We start from the raw sequence: 17,498 nt of genomic DNA, 5'->3' as shown, positions 1-17,498 counted from the left end.
GACTGAAGGGGAGAGGATGGGAGTAAAGGAAATAGTTAAAGTGTCTGGAAATCTTTTTGAGGTGATGAAAATGTTCTACAGTTGGTCATAGTGATGACTGCTATTGAATTGTGTCGTTTAAATGGGTGAATTATACCCCAATAAAATTGTTTTTAAAATAAAAATCAGAAGAGGAGGGCACAATGGGATGCCAGAGAACTACTGTTGGCTTTGAAGGTGGAGAAACCATAAGCCCAGGCATGTGGGTGGCTTCTAGAAGCTGAGAATGACCTCTAGCTGACAGCCAGCAAAGAAATTAAGAATTCTGTCCTGTAATCACTTGGAATTCAATTCTGCCAACATGAGTATGTCTGGAAGCAGATTCTCCCCATAGCCTCCAGATAAAAGTCCAGGCTGGCTTACACCTTAATTTTGACCTCCGGAGATCCTTAACAGAGGATCTAACTGAGCTGGCCAGGATTTCTGATTCACAGAACTTTGAGATAGCAAGTGGGTGTTGTTTTAAGCTGCTAATAAGTTTGTGGTAATTTGTTAGGACAACAACAGAAAACTGTTATAGGCCTCCTTTACATTGCTGTCACCTTTGCACAGGTGTTTTAATGCATAGAATGCTGTGCTATTAGCTGTTCATATGGTGATTCTCTCTCATCATTTAGGTCTCAGCTTTCACGTCACACTTTCAGAAAGGCCTTCCCTGGCCACTCTATCTAAAGTAGTAGCTACCCCAACCTACTCAACTCTCACCTCCACCTTAGGCCCAGCACAATTTCTCCATATCCTATCTGTTTCTAACAAGGTAGGGTAAGGAAAGGTGTGCATGAAAGAAGTAGCTAAGCAGGCCTGAGTTGCTCAAATCATGTACATTCTCAGAAGGGCATGCTTGTGTGATTGGCCCTTGGCCGGATCCTAGACACTGAGGTATTAAGAGTGTCCTTATGTAACTGGTAAGGGTGTTTTATGCTTTGAGCCTTGAACCACACTGTGCCAACTTGTCTAGACCAGTTTATGCAAACAGTGTAATGTATGGAGAATACCTGCTTTCCTTCTGGGGCCCAAAGTTATAGCAACTGTAGTCAATCATGAAGGCACTTATGCCTATGTGACCAGCCTCCAATAAAAAACCTGGAATCCTAGTTTAAGTCAGGTTCCCTAACAGAAACACATCACACGTGTTGCTACAGTTTGTTGCTGGAGAATTAATGTACCCTGTACAGCTCCACTGAGAGAAGACTCCTCCTAGAAGTTCATACCTGGTATCCTCCAAACTCTGCTAATTCTACCATTTTCCTGTATTGATCATTTTTTTGGTATCATTTCACTGTAATAAAAATAGCCAGGAGTACTTCTAGCAAATTAACAAACCTGAGAAAGTCTTGGAGACTACTGACAAAGGTTGTGATTATAAAGGTGTGGCATGAGGGAGGCCTTACTGGTAATAGAATGGTTCTGGATCTTGACTATGGTGGTGGTTACAGGAATCTAGACATGTGATAAAATGACAAAACTATACACACACATTGTATAGATGTCAATTTCTTGGTTTTGATATTGCACAATAGTTATGTGTGATGTAACCATTGAGGGGAAACTGGATAAAGAGTACACAGTACCTCTCTGCACTTCCTTTGCAACTTCCTGTTAATCTGTAATTTCAAATTAAAGTTTTTGTTTGTTTGTTTGTTTTTTAAATATTTTTTATTGATTTCAGAGAGGAAGGGAGAGGGACAGATAGAAACATCAATGATGAGAGGGAATCATTCATGGGCTGCCTCCTGCACGCTCCACACTGAGGATAGAGCCCTCAACCCAGGCATGTGCCCTGACTGGAATTGAACCTGTGACCTCCTGGTTCATAGGTTGATGCTCAACCGCTGAGCCATGCCAGCCAGGCTCAAATTAAAGTTTTTAAAAATTCCAATAAAATTTTAAAAATAAACACCTATGATTGAACCAATGTGTATCGACAGTTAAATATATCATAAGATCATTTCTGTTTCTCAGTATGGAAAACAAAGCAAGCAAGTGAACCACCAAAAGTGCAAGTTATGATTTGAAAGGCTATGTAGTGGTAATGACAGCTCTGTTTCAGTGGGGCAAAGCAGGCACAGTCCACATATAGAGTAGGCACCAGAGCTACATAGTGCTTACTTTTCAGTTAGGGAGATCAATGTTGAGACTCAATTCTGTTTTTCCTAGGCCAGTGGTCGGCAAACTCATTAGTCAACAGAGCCAAATATCAACAGTACAACGATTGAAATTTCTTTTGAGAGCCGAAAACCGACTTCTGCGCATGGGCCACGAAGTTTCAATCACACTGTACGTGTGCGCCCGCACGTGGTATTTTGTGGAAGAGCCACACTCAAGGGGCCAAAAAGCCGCACGTGGCTCGAGAGCCGCAGTTTGCCGACCACTGTCCTAGGCAGAAAAGACCTTTCAGAGGCAAGATACTGTCACCACTGCAGCCAGGAGAAAAAGTAGAACAGACACACCCAGTTCCCGTTTGAGCACTACACTCCAAGGCTTTTATTGAGCAACCTGGGCATTAAGAATGCATCATTCAATTGGCCCACTCACATTAAGGAGGACAGAGTAAAAAACTATTTGAGATAGTTGAAATTCCTGTAAATTCTGCGCCAGGGCTAGGATTTAATGTGGGCTGAAGTACACTAAAAAGAGTCAGAGGAATACAAAGCCTAGAGCTGTGTGTGTTCTTCTTTACGGCTCTGCATGCAAACCAGATTCTTCACCTCATTAAAAAAAAAAAAAGGGAGGGCGGGGGAAGATACCATCATGTGGATTTGAGTAGCTTCTCACTATCTTCCTTGTGAGAGTCCTGCTTTCCTCCTATTCTTGGGTTCAATGTCATGTTGTCACAGATCACTCCTCTAAGCAACTCACCTGGGATTTATAGGAAACATCAAATCAACTCTACCAAAATGATAACTATCCTTTGACCTCAGTTAAGAAATAAAACTTTTTTTCCTTAAATTTGCTTCTTTCCAATTATAATAAAAAACTAGAGTCCTGGTGCACAGATTTGTGCATATTGAAAGGAAATAATTAGAAGGTGGCCGGTGGGGCGGGACTGGGTGAGATGGGCCAGACACTCCCGGGAGCCAAACTCCCACGGTCACTCCCCAGCCAGCCGCACCTGGGGTGATGCTGGGGCTCAAATGGCGTCTGTGGAGTGAGTGGGGTCCCTCTGGTAGGTGGGGTCCCTCGGCCTGGCCTGCGGGGATCGGGGCGAAACCAGTAGTCCGACAACCCCCAAGGGGTCCCAGAGTGCAAGAGGGCACTCTGCAAAGTTGCTGTCACTTGGCAGCTCCTGCATTGAGCTTCTGCCCCCTGGTGGTCAGTGTGCATCATACCTACTGGCCGGATGGCCGGTCACTTATATATACATATAGATGTTTATCCTTTGAAAAACCAGAGCTAGCCATAGATGGTTTGGCTCAGTGGATAAAGCGTCGGCCTGCAGACTGTAGGGTACCGGGTTTGATTCCAGTCAAGGGCACATGCTTGGGTTGCGGGCTCAATCCCCAGTAGGAGGCGTGCAGGAGAGGTAGCCCATCAATGATTCTCTCTCATCATTGATGTTTCTATCTCTCTCTCCCTCTCGCTTCCTCTCTGAAGTCAATAAAAATATATTTAAAAAAAGAAAAAAGAAAAACCAGAGCTATATGGACAAGTAGATAATAAAGTAGAAAGAAAATAAAAACATCACCCAGAGACAGTCATTATAATTCTTGTAGTACTTTCCCTAACTGTCACTCATCTATTCAACAAATATTTATATACTAATGTACACTATGAGAGGCACTTGGAATCAAATTCTAGTATAAGTAAAGCAGTTTAAACCTCCATGGTGCTTACTGTCTAGTATGAAAGACATAAGAGAACTCATAAACAAAAGGAAGATAAATAATCCAATCAAAAAATGGGCAAAGGACCTAAATAGACACTTTTCAAAAGTGGACATACAGAAGGCCAAGAGATATATGAAAAAACTAGAGGTCCGATGCACAAAATTCATGCAAGAGAAGGCCTTCCTTCCCCTGGCTGCTAGCACCAGCTTCCCTCTGGCACCTGAGACCTGGGCTTCCCTCTGGCCACTGGCAGGTACCTGGGACCCAGGCTTCCCTCACAACCCTGGCTTCATCCAGAAGGTTGTCCGGAAGGAGGTCTGGTCTAATTAGCATATTACACTTTTATTATTATAGATGCTCAAAGTCACTAATCATCCGAGAGATGCAAATCAAAATGACAATGAGATACCATCTCACACCTGTCAGAATGGCTATCATCAACAATTCAACAAATGACAAGTGCTGGCAAGGATGTGGAGAAAAAGGAACCTCATACACTGCTGGTAGGAATGCAGACTGGTACAGCCACTGTGGAGAACAGTATGGAGTTTCTTCAAAAAACTAAAAATGGAACTCCCATTTGACCCAGTAATCCCACTTCTAAGAATACTAGAGGCCCGGTGTACCCTCTCCAATCTGGGACTCCTCGGGGAATGTCTGACTGCCGGTTTGTGCCGGCCCTTTTAACAGATGACAGCTCCATTGTTGTTTCTTTCTTTTCATGCTTACACCCATTGGAATTAGTAGGTATTCAAAGTGTGTATACATTTTGGGGGCACATCCTGTATATCTCTAGTCAGCGGTGAAAGGAACCAATGGCGGATTTGGAATCCCCAGACAGGGAATCTCGCTCACTCCCCGCATGTCTCCCCATTGCACTTTCCACCTTCACGGGCAGCGGGAAAATCAATGTTTTCTCTCATTAACTCGGAAAAGCTCGTCCTGTCACCCGCTGCCCAGCAGGAGTGCGCTAGGCCCCAAGAAAGTGAGGCTCAGTCAGGGCAGCCTTCGCTCATGGGTGCCGGCACCCAAAGTGCTCATTCCTCCTCTGCAGTTGCCCCGACTATCCCACCGTTTCACTGAGAGGACGGAACTCTTCACCTCCACTGGGTTCCCGATCTTGAACGCTGACCAAAGGCACCTCAGCGAGGGCCGCCCGCGCCCACCAGGTGTGTCTGTCCACACCTGCTCCCGCCTCAGCACCTGCATTAGCCCCGCGGAGGTGATCTTGTCGCTGCACTGGCCTCCGCAGGAACAGGGCGTCACCACTCCGCCCTCTCACTGTCATCTCACAGGCACCCACCCCCAGCACCCAGAACACCCAGACACTCTCCAAAGGACGTGAGTGTGCCAGAGGGGATGTGCGCACGTCTTGTGGGGATCATAGGCATGCTGGGTTTGATGGAAGTGTGGTGGAGGAGCGGGGGGTTGGGGGGGCTTGCGTGCACCATGGTCTGGGACTGTTGCAGGCGCACGTGGGTGACAGCACGCTGGGGGACGTTCGTACGCCTGGGGGGAGGGGAGGAAGGGGAAAGGATGCATGCACCGGAGGCCTGCGGCTGCTCAGATCCGCAAACCCCTGTGGCGCAGCCAGGAGGACGTCAATCTGGCCCAGCACGGTGGCTGTCCCTGCGACCAAGGAAGCCAAGCCCCCAGCACGTGCGCGCTCCAGCCGGCTTGGCTTCCTCGGTCGCTGGGGTGACGGAGGAAGCCAAGGCCCCCCTCGCCCACTCTGCTCCGGCCGCCACCATCTTTGTCGTGTCAATTTGCACATTCCCTCCTTATTGGTTGTGGGTGCTGCCATCTTTATTGTGAAGTGACGGTCAATTTGCATATTCTTCTTTTATTAGATACCCCAAGAAATCAGAAACACCCATCAGAAAGAATATATGCACCCCTATGTTCATAGATGCACAATTTACAATAGCTAAGATTTGGAAACAGCCTAAGTGCTCATCAGCAGATGAGTGGATTAGAAAACTGTGGTACATCTACACAATGGAATACTACATGGCTGAAAAAAAGAAAGAACTCTTACCATTTGCAACAGCATGGATGGACCTGGAGAGCACTATGCTAAGCAAAATAAGCCAGTTGGAGAAAGATAAATATCACATGATCTCACTCATTTGTGGAATATCATAAACAACATAAACTAATGAACGAAAATAGATCCATCGAACAGAATGTCAAACCTCAGAGGGAAGGCGGGGGTGGATGGGGAGGTTAAGAGATCAACCAGAGGACGTGTATGCATGCATATAAGCTTAACCAATGGACACAGACAGTAGGTGAGCGAGGGCATATGCTGGGGGGCAGGAGCAGTCAGGGAGAGGTCAATGGGGGAAAAAGGAGACATAGGTAATATTTTCAACAATAAAGAATTTTAATTTAAAAAAAAGACACATGGAAAATGTAAAGATAAACAAAAAGATCTCCATGGCGCTTACTGTCTAGTATGAAAGACATAACTCTGTATCTATGCCTGAAGAAATTAAAACACTATGAACACTGAAGAATTAATTCATTTTAAAGTTTCACAAAAGAATTTGTTTATGTGAAACAAGCTAAATATGTGTACATGAAATTTACAGAACTCATAATAGCCTACCAAATTAGGAAAATATAAAAAGAGGTCTCATTCACAATAGTATCAAAATGTAAAAACAACCAGGAAATATTTTAATAAAAAAAATTATGTGAGCTACACAAAAATACTGAGATATAAAAAAGGTTTAAGTAGTTGGTAAGGCATACACTAAGATACAGAATGAGAAAATTAAATATTATAAAAATGACACATGCTTCAAAATTTCTAAGTTTATTGCAAATGACAACAAAAATCCAAGACTTTTTTGAACTTGACAAAATTATTCCACATCTCATCAGCAAGATTTTTTCTAAATTAATTTAACTTATTGATTTGAATTTTCTTCAAACTATTGTAGTTAAAATGCTGTGAACTCAGCCTGGCCAATGTGGCTCCACGGTTGAATGTAGACCTATGAACCAGGAGGTAAAGATTTACTACCCTGTCAGGGCACTTGCCTGGATTGCGGGCTCGATCCCCAGTAGGGGGCGTGCAGGAGGCAGCCCATCAATGATTCTCTCTCATCATTGATGTTTCTGTCTCCCCCTCTCCTCCTCTCTGAAATCAATAAAAATATTTTTTAAAAAGTACTGCAAGCCCTAGCCGGATTGGTTCAGTGAATAGAGTGTCAGCCTCGGACTGAAGGGTCCCGGGTTAGATTCCGGTCAAGGGCATGTACCTTGATTGCAGGCTCAATCCCCAGTAGGGTTGTGCTGGAGGCAGCTGATCGATGTTTTTCTCTCATCAATGTTTCTAATTCTCTAGCCCTCTCCCTTCCCCTGTGTAAAAATTAATAAAACATATATAAAAAAAATACTGCGAACTTAGCAACAAAACTGGCAAATCACTATACAACAAACTGACCCAAATGCTAACATAATATACAAAATACAAATGCTAACATAATATACAAAATAATTTAATATTAGAGAAAGGAGGAGAAGGGGAGAATTTTCAATAAACCGTGTTGGAATAACCTGGCCAGTAATCTGGTAGCCCCCAAATTAATTACAGGTATCTTAAAGAGTTAAAATTTTTAAAGACAAATGAAAAAATTAAAAAAAAACTAAAATCAAGTATTTATGCAACTTTTTAAATTGATTTCAGAGAGGAAAGGAGAGGAAGAGAGAGATAGAAACGTCAATGATGAGAGAGAATCATTGATTGGCCGCCTCCTGCAAGCCCCACACTGGGATCGAGCCTGAAACCCGAGCCTGCAACCGGAGCATGTGCCCTGACAGGAATCAAACCATGACCTCCTGGTTCATAGGTCGACACTCAACCACTGAGCCATGCCAGTTGGGCCATGCAACTTCTAAAGAGAAGAGGTCTATCTAAGCTTACATGCTACAGTAGAAATCAGAAAGAAAACAGATTTGAACAGATAAATTGAAATTTCTATCTAATTTTTAAAAGGCCCCACTTAGAACCAAAATAGAAAAGCAAGCTCAGCCATGTGGCTAAGTGGATTGAGTGCCATCCCATGTACCAAGAGGTCACCAGTTTGATTCTAGGTCAGGGCACATGCCCAGGCTGTGGGCTGGGTCCCCAGTAGGGGGTTGTGCAGGAGACAGCGGATTGATGATGTTTCTCTCATTGATATTTCTATCTCTCTCTCTCCCTCTTCCTTCCCCCCTCTCTCTAAGATCAATAAAAACATAATTTTTTTAAAAAGCAAGTAAGAGACTAAAAAAATATTTTAATAGGACAATGAAGAATTTGATCATACTTAGAAATTATGTTAATAATGATGATTTATAAATCTCTGAATACAGGATAAAGATAGGAACAGACCATTCACAAAATGAAAATAGCTTCCTAGAAACAGAAATGAAATGTCAAAGAGTTTGTGCATTATATTTTACTTTATTTTTTAAATTGATTTTAGAGAGAGAGGAATGGAGAGAGAGAAACATCAATGTGCGTGAGAAGCATGGACTGGTTGCCTCCTGCATGCAACCTGACTGGGAATTGAACTGGCAACCTGGGACCAGGAATCAAACCAGGGACCTTTCATGGCATGGGGTGATGTTCAACCAACAGAGCCACACTGGCCAGGGTGGTTTGTGCATTTTAAATTTTGATATATACTACCAAACTGGCCTCACAAAAAGATTATATCTATTTACATTCCCACCCTACAGTGTATGAAAGAATCTACTTTTCCACAAAGTCATAAACACTGGATTATTAACCTTTAATTTTTGCCAATCTGAAAAGCAAAAAAAAAATCATTTATTGTTTTAATATGCATTTCCTTAAGAAGGCTAACCATCTTTATAGATATTTATCGGCCATTAGTATATTTTCCTTGAAGAATAACACTCTTCATGTTCTTTGCTCATTTTTCTATGTCGTCCTTTTTCCTTTTTATAGGTGCTCTTTTAGTCCTTGACTTTATGTTATGAAGACACCATAGCTTGAATCAAAGACTAAGTGTTTCAGCAGTGGCCAGTGTAGCTTGGTTGGACCATAGTCTTATAAACTGAAAGGTCTCGGGTTTGATCCCTAGTCAGGGCACATACCTAGGTTGCAGGTTTGACCCCCGGTCGGTTGGGGTTCGTATCAGAGGCAACCAATCGATGTTTCTCTCTCACATCTATGTTTCTCTCTCTCAGGTGAGGATAAAAAATAAAAATAAATAAAAAATTAAAAAAGACAGTGTTTCAAATCTGTACCCAAGTTTCACCAACTTTCATATCATTTAATACATTGCAAATGAATGTGAACCTCATGCAGAATATCAATGGCAAAGTTCCAATTTTAAATATAACAAAACAAAGTATCCAAACACTAGCCTGTCCAAATAATTCCAAATGATAATGAAACCCTGGAATAGAATGTAGAGTTTATTAACTGCTGGAATGAGCTGAACCAGCAGAGCAGCATTCTTAAGGAATGAGTTCTAGACAACAACTTTCTATTGTTCTAAATCAAACCCTTGTCTTCAAATTAAGTAAAATTATAACTCTAATCTGAGCATGCCATATTTCAGGCTAATAACTCAAAATTACATGCAAAATAACCTGGCTGCATTAGTCTACGTCAACCATGTGCTACCCTTTCTTCCACAGAAGCACTGCCAATCCCCCAACTGGTCTATTTATTCAATAATTTTATGACCAAACATTATCTTCTGACTCCACTTAAAGGAACAACAAACTGCAATATATAAAGTGGTTTCAACATAATTTTTTTTAAGTTACATCTTAGTTTTAGCTTTGCTACAGCCATTTCATCCTTAGCCGATTGCTGTGGCTGGACAAAGTGACACACATCTCTCTGAGATAGGAAAAACAAAAAGCAATAGCCTGGATTGAACATATATTTATTCAGATTTGTTAGATAGCTCAAATAAATATTTGCATTATGTTTTAGGTTTTTGAGAGGTGCCCTGTGTTTAACAAAATTTTAATCCAATTAAACTGCAGAAACTTTCAAAGGCTGCTAACACCATCTCATGTTGTCGGTTGAATTGTCTCTCCCCGAAAAAATAGATTGAACCTGAACACTGTGAATGTGGCCTGATTTGGAAATAGGATCTTTGCAGATGTAATTAGTTAAAATGAGGTTATACTGGATTAGGGTGGGCCCTAATCAAACTGTGACCTCCTGGTTCATAGGTCGACACTCAACCACTGAGCCATGCTGGCTGAGTGAGAAACATTGGTATGAGAGACACATCGATTGGTTGCCATCCACATGCCCCTCCCCCACACCAGGGCCAGGGATTGAGTCTGCAACCAAGGGACATACCCTTGACCAGAATCGAACCCGGGACCCTTCATTCCACGGGCCAACAATCCATTCACTGAGCCAAACCAGCTAGGACATGTTTTCATATTTTTTAATTTGCATCTTCTTATAATATCCTATTCAAAACTTTGGTCACTAGCCCATTTTTTTTTTTCAGGAACACATTTAAGAAACAATGTCAAAAGCTCTATGGAAATGCAATTAAGGAATTGCTATGTTACATAACTATATTTAGGCAAGGAAAGTTCCACACATTGTTTACTGATTAAGGATGAATACGGGTGTTCTCTGTAGGAACTGTAATACCTCAAAATAAAATGATCTGGAATTACCTGGAATAGTCTCATATAAAAACTCACAATAAATAACGGTTTACTTATCTGTACAACTCTAATGCAATAGAATTCCTAATAAAACACAGAATGATATTTAAGAACACAGCCCAGCTGGCGTGGCTCAGTGGTTGAGCTTCAACCTATGAACCAGGTGGTCCCAGTTCGATTCCTGTCAGAGCACATACTCGGGTTGCGGGCTCCATCCCCAGTAGGGGGCGTACAGGAGGCAGGCTATCAATGATTCTCTCTCTTCATTGATGTTTCTCCCTCTCCCTTCCTCTCTGACATCAAAGAATATATATTTAAAACAAACACATACACCTAGCAATGTCACTACAAAAAGATAACCTAAATTCATACCAAATCATAGCAGTGAGGTCACCAGCTAAAATTTTTCTCTAATATATAAATACAAACTTCTTTTTCTAGAATGGCACACTATCATTGTGGTTTTCCTAATCTCATGGATGCCTGGAAGGTACATTTTTTTCTTTATCTTTACAAACCTTGGCCAAATGCCCTGAACTTGTAGCTCCCAGCCCATTTTCTGGATGGGAAGATCCAGAACCGTTCAAGGCCCTTTTGTAATGGTCGGTTCTGACACTTGCCAATGTGTTTACTTCTATTTACCATATGGGTCAGCCCCATCTAGGAGGCCCAGGCTAGTCCATCTCAGGTTAGTAAAGTCATAGATAGGCGCAGACCATTGAGTCAGCCCGACTGCCTGAGTTTAAGTATCATCTCTTGCATGACCTTGAACAAATTACTGCTATGAGTCACATTTGTTTATATTTTCTTTTAGGAAGGAAGGAGGGGAAAGGAGCAAGATAGTGCGCATAAAGAGTTTATTATTAACACGGTGCTGGGCTCATGCTAGCACGGGATAAATCTGAACTATTATTATTGAAAAGAGCAACTTTTTAGCTGATGTAAAATACAGATATATTAATCTACTGAACACTCCATCTACGATGAATGGATCTGTTTCCTTCTTAGAAATAAATTATATGCCAGGACTTTTCAAGTCAATGCTGTCTGTGCCAGAGCTAACACCCCAAACCTACTTCCAGAAATGAATCTTGGGTCTGTTGTATGGAATTCCCCTCAGCCCATCTCTGTGTGGAGGTTAAGTGATTTTCATTTCAATATTTGTCCTTGCCAGACTCCTCCATTTTCATACCGCCCTCACCCCCATGATAAAGCATGCCTGCTAAAAATATGGCTCTGTGATTAACCAACAGCATAAAACATTGATGTATTCAAAAAACTTGTCAGGAAGCACAAATCTAACCCCACTGCTGATAAATTCTTAACAAAAGCTCCACTGAGAAACAAGATATTTATGGAAGGTAACCTGAGGAATGTTTGATCCCCATCTACTTATCTAGATAATCTAAAATAGGTTCTTAAATTAAATCAGTCTAGAGATAAAAGTACTCAGATCACATTATTTTGCCAGCACTGAAACTGCTTTTACTGAATTGTGTTTTGAGGTTATATCATCAACCTACACAAGGAGACATGAGGAATTTTACTAGAAAACAAAGTAATAAAAAAAATTTTAATTAAAAAATAGAAAACAAAGTAATACACAGCACAGTCCTTTGAGATGCATGTTGTATTTAGCTAAGAATGTAGTTGAAATTCTCAATAGGAGCCTTTGGGAATGCTAAGGAAGAAATTGTTTTTTGTTTTTTTTTTCTCTTATGGTCACTGAACCATAACTGATTACGCAGGGTCAAGCAAAAGTAGGTTTACAGTTGTTCGTACGAAAAATAATACGTAGCTATACACAAATAAACTGTGTTTTGCATACTCACAATTGTAAACCTACTTTTGTTCCACCCTGTATTTCTCTCTGAACTGGCTACTAAAAAGCAGAATTAAATTTCTGATCCTCTAACTGTTAATACAAATACTTACAAGTTCAGGCCATATCGTTTGTGTTCAGATCTTATTCCTGTTTCCATCTTAAGTTTTCTCCCTTAGTCCTGAATTCATCACCCCTGATTTTTGTATGTTACCAACAATATGTTGTATGTATCTTTATAAGTCATTATGAGTCCATTCTGGAACAAGATGGGAGATAAGTAAATATGCTCCTCTTAAAAAACAATAAAATATTCTCTTCCATTAACAAACATTGTATAAATTCAACTTCTAAAGGCATTACCTTTTTTGTGCTCCAAAAGAAAAAAAATATGTTTTAGCAAATATTATATTAGGAAATTCTAACAACGGAGGAAATACAGAAATAAAACACTTTCATTATGTATTTTTAACTTTGGGGCACACAGAAAATTATAAATATATCCCTGTGTAAAAATCCCCCAAAGTCATTTTTTTTTAACTTTAAAATACAGACCAAATCGCCCAGCCAGCGTGGCTCAGGGGTTGAGCATCGACCTATGAACTAGGACAGTGGTCAGCAAACTCATTAGGCAACAGAGCCAAATATCAACAGTACAACGATTGAAATTTCTTTTGAAAGCCAAATTTTTTAAACTTAAACTTCTTCTAACGCCACTTCTTCAAAATAGACTTGCCCAGGCCGTGGTATTTTATGGAAGAGCCACACTCAAGGGGCCAAAGAGCTGCAGTTTGCCGACCACGGAACTAGGAGGTCACAGTTCAATTCCTAGTCAAGGCACATGCCCGGGTTCCATGCTCAACCATTGGTGTTTCTCTCTCTCTCTCTCTCTCTCTCTCTCTCTCTCTCTCTCTCTCTCTCTTCCTCTCTGAAATCAGTAATATATATATATATATATATATATATATATATATATATATATATATATTTTAAATATATATATCAGTAATACTTTTTTTTTTTAAAAAAAGCAAGCAAATACAGACCAAATCCTCATAAATGTAATTACAACTGAGTATTTATTCTGAATGGGAACTGACCAGACTTGCTTCAGAAATGATTCACAAAATTTTTTTATAACTCTTAAGTTGCCCTGTGCCTAGCATAGAGGATCCTGCCAACCATTCCTTAACGTGAGACAGCACAGAATTTAGAGGCCTAAAGGCTCTGGCTAAGTGCCTGCTTCAGAGATGTCAGCAATCTCCTTGCTGTCATTTAAAGAAAATAAAAAGCTTAAGACTCTCTTAATGTGGCCCTGGCTGGTGTGGCTCAGTGGTAAAGCATTGGCCTCAAAGAATAGTGGGTTCAAATTCCTGGTCAAGGGCACATACCTGGGTTGCAGGTTCCTTCCCTGTTCCCAGTCAGGGCATGAGGGAGGCAATCAATTGAATTATCTCTCTCACATGGATGTTTCTCTCTCCCTCGCCCCTCTCTTTTTCTTCCCCTTCCTCTCTTCCACTCTCTCTAAAAATCAATAGGAAATATAAGCTCAGGTGAGAATCAAGAACAAAAATACTCTCTTAGTGTGTAAAAATTTACCCATTCATGAACTCATACTTGTCATTCTGATAACTTCTGACTCACATATGTATCTAATTAATTAATTATAATTACAATTCTTCGGCTATCAGAAAAATGAAAAAAATGTTCTATACAATAAATATTACAGAGTATTTATTCTGAATGGGAACTGACTAGACTTGCTAGTCAGCAACTTTCTAACCCAACAGCAACTTTCATCAAAAACAGGAATCTCACTGAGTAATTTGAAAGCAGCACCATAAATGCAGCCTTTTCTGAAAGCATTTTAGCCTTTCCCAAATATCAAATAGATAAAATATGAGTTACATAATATTAAGTAGGATAAAAATAAAGCAATTGTTGTTTATCCTGTTTTTTCAACAATAGTCTAGCTTATATCAAGATATTTCAGTCATATGAAACAACATAATGTCTCTATAATGCTTTATGAAAAAAATGAGCATTTAATAAGACTTCCAAAATGTTTGACCTCTATTGTGAAACTTATTTTTAGTGTGATGACTTTATTTATGGGTTAAGAAGCCACTTAATAGCATTTCTATTCTGAGTCACAGAATAGACAGGTGTTATTATTACACAGGTATTGCCTACATTTTAGGAATGGGTAATCTCTGCCAGAGATGCTTCCTTTGCAACCAATAAAAACACACATGCCAAAAATTAAACTCACACTGTCAAGACTGAAATGCGATGTCTCTAGCCAAAGACTATAACAGTAAATCAAATAGGATCTTAGTTCTTCTGTATGTAGATATTAAAGTAAGTTAAGTACTAGAAAAAACATTTTTATTTTTATTTATTTATTTATTTAATATATATTTTATTGATTTTTTACAGAGAGGAAGGGAGAGGGATAGAGAGTCAGAAACATCGATGAGAGAAGAAACATCGATCAGCTGCCTCCTGCACACTCCCCACTGGGGATGTGCCTGCAACCAAGGTACATGCCCTTGACTGGAATCGAACCTGGGACCCTCGAGTCCGCAGGTCGATGCTCTATCCACTGAGCCAAACCCGTCAGGGCTAGAAAAAAACATTTAAAAAAAAATAAAGTACTGACTGAATTTTTTTTTCCACTGAAAAATATCAGAAAGCAATGAATTCTCATCAAGTTAGCAGGTAGTCAAGTAGCATTTGTGAATGCCCAACTTGGATTAGAATGGTAAGAGGTAAAAGCAGAATTCCTGTTTATAGAAGTTTAAAAATTAGCAGGGATCAGTCACTCATACACAAAGAAACAATTAGTAAATAAATATACAATGCAAACATTTAATGAGCAGAAAAGATGGCACATAAGCAAACACTATTGGGCACAATCCTCATCAACCATATAGCAGCCTGTGTGTTAAGATCTACATAAAACTCCTTTTTAACCTCACTATAATCCTCCCTAAATCCCTCCCCTGGTTCTGTCATCATCAGCTAAAAGACCCGGTTCCAGCATCTCTGTCCCTATCTGCCCTGCACTTTTTTACTTTTCAAAGACCACCTCCAAGTAGTTATTGGCCTCTTCTCCATTAGTTGCTCCACCCCCACATTCCCACCTACCCCTAAAATTCCCACAACACTTTGTCAGTCTGAATGTTACTCATTCTTCATGATACTCCGGAAAAGGTATTCCCTGATACCGTTCTCCACCCTCCACATCTGCAGTCACTCGGGATGAGGGGAGCCACTTAGGGTGCTCTATCTTAACTCCCGCTACTTACCACCTTGTATTCAAAGTGTCTTTTCTCTCTCTCTCTTTCTTTCCTCTCTTCCCCTTCCTCCCTCCCTCCTAAACTGGCTAAGTTCTAGAGAGAAGAAACATAATTGTTTCCAAGGTCAGTAAAAATCCTGAACACTTCTCATTATTCGATATATAAGAACCAGTAACTTAAGTTAACGTTATACAATCAGATCTTGTACCTCTGCAAGCTTTCTTGATACAACTATTTTACTTAATAGACTTCAAGCAGTTTTAGGTTTACAGAAAGCAGCACAATTATTTTTTTATCTCAAAATCCGAAACAACTCTTCAGCTCCGAAGGAAGGAAGGAAGGAAGGAAGGAAGGAAGGAAGGAAGGAAGGAAGGAAGGAAGGAAGGAAGGAAGGAAGGAAGGAAGGAAAAAAGGAAAAAAGGAAGGAAGGAAGGAAGGAAGGAAAAAAGGAAGGAAAAAAGAAAGGAAAAAAGGAAGGAAAGGAAAGAAAAAAGAAGAGACAAGACTACTTCCCAGGTGATGCTGTAAGCTCGTACTGGCAAATTTCCACATTTACTCTCTAGGAGCCCACCACCGCCCACGGACACATTCCCAGCCGCCGGCCCGCCCGGTCCCGGCGCTGAGACACCACCCCGCGGTCGGTGACCTACGCTCTAAAGCGGCCGGGTCCCTCCCTCCCTCTCTACTCAACTTCCGTAATGGGCATCACCTCTGCTCTCCTCCTAGACGGCTGGGCAGCAGGGACTTCTGCTCCTAGCTCCGGGTCCTCAGCCACCGGGCCAAAGTTTGGACCCGTCTTCAAGTCTCCGCACCACGACAGACAGCACCCTCCCAGCTCCGGGACGTGTCCCTCCCCGAGAACGACGCGGGCTCGGGAAGCCCGGCTCCCTGCCAAGGCCAGCCTGCGAGGTGGGGCCGAGCTTTTCATCCAGCAAAGTGCCCGAGGGTCCCAGGGCAGGACCCGGCGGGCCGCCACGACAGGTGTCCCTTTGGACTCCGCGGACTGGACAGTGAGGAGGGCGCCGGCCAGAGGGAAGCCATCCCGCCGGGGGATGGCCGGTGGCAGGAGGCGGCCAGGAAATAAGCGTCTGCCCGTCGGAGCTGGGTTGGGCCGTGGAGAACTTGGCGACCAGAGCCTGACACGGGTAGACTGAGCACCGAGAGGGTTATTAAGGGGGACGGCCAGGGCCCCGGGTTGGGACGGAGGAGGACAGGAGGCTCCGAACCGGCCCCGGCCGAGTGGACCGCACGGACCAACGACCCAGCGGCTCCAGCCCGGACGGCGCGCCGCCCCACTGCCCGGAGCGGAGAGCAGCGCTGTCCTCGGCCCCCTTCCGTCAGCTCCGTACCTCGTTTGCGGATCCACCGGCGTCGAGACCGCCGCTCTCCCCGCGTCGATCGAGTGGGTCCCGGCCCCGCCAGTCCACAACCCGCCCTCACACCGGCCCACCCTCTCTCAGGCCCCGCCCCCGGCGCCGCGAGCGCGCGTCACGCACGCACGCACAGACGTCACTTCCGGGGCCCAGGACTTGAGGTGGGAGGATGCCCCTGCTAGTTCCCCTGGGATCTGCGCTGGGTGGAGCGAGTCCCAGGCCCGGCGTCAGTGACATCCTGGCAGTACCAACCGAGCCGGAGGGCATCAGGGGGGCGGCGGCCTGGAGCGCTCGCTCTGGAGCGCCGACCTGGAGCGCTCGGGAGCCGGCGGAGAAGGCGGCCTTACTCTGTCTTTTCCTCTGTCCTTGCTTTTGGGATCCGACTCGCAATAGCGTGAGGGCGACTGCCCCTTAGGTGCTGTCCGGCCCTGGGCGTGGGATAGGAGGCGGGAGAGGAGTCATCGGA

The 17,498-nt window shown here is 42.6% G+C and overlaps 1 protein-coding gene across 2 annotated transcripts in view; it reads right to left on the bottom strand.

Moving 5' to 3' along the window:
- The window catches only part of RABGEF1 (RAB guanine nucleotide exchange factor 1), a 65,580-nt gene extending 48,454 nt beyond the window's left edge, over nt 1-17,126 (bottom strand). For both annotated transcript variants that reach the window (XM_079799761.1, XM_079799762.1), the window contains exon 1: nt 17,009-17,126. The gene's annotated coding sequence lies outside the window, so the exon portion shown is untranslated. The remainder of the gene's footprint in view (nt 1-17,008) is intronic.
- Nucleotides 17,127-17,498: the final 372 nt, after the last annotated feature.

The sequence above is a fragment of the Cnephaeus nilssonii genome (assembly GCF_951640355.1).
Source record: "Cnephaeus nilssonii genome assembly, chromosome: 2".
Lineage (NCBI taxonomy): Eukaryota > Metazoa > Chordata > Mammalia > Chiroptera > Vespertilionidae > Cnephaeus > Cnephaeus nilssonii.
The sequence above is the reverse complement of the archived record's forward strand: the minus strand, read 5'-3'. Positions and strand labels throughout refer to the sequence as shown.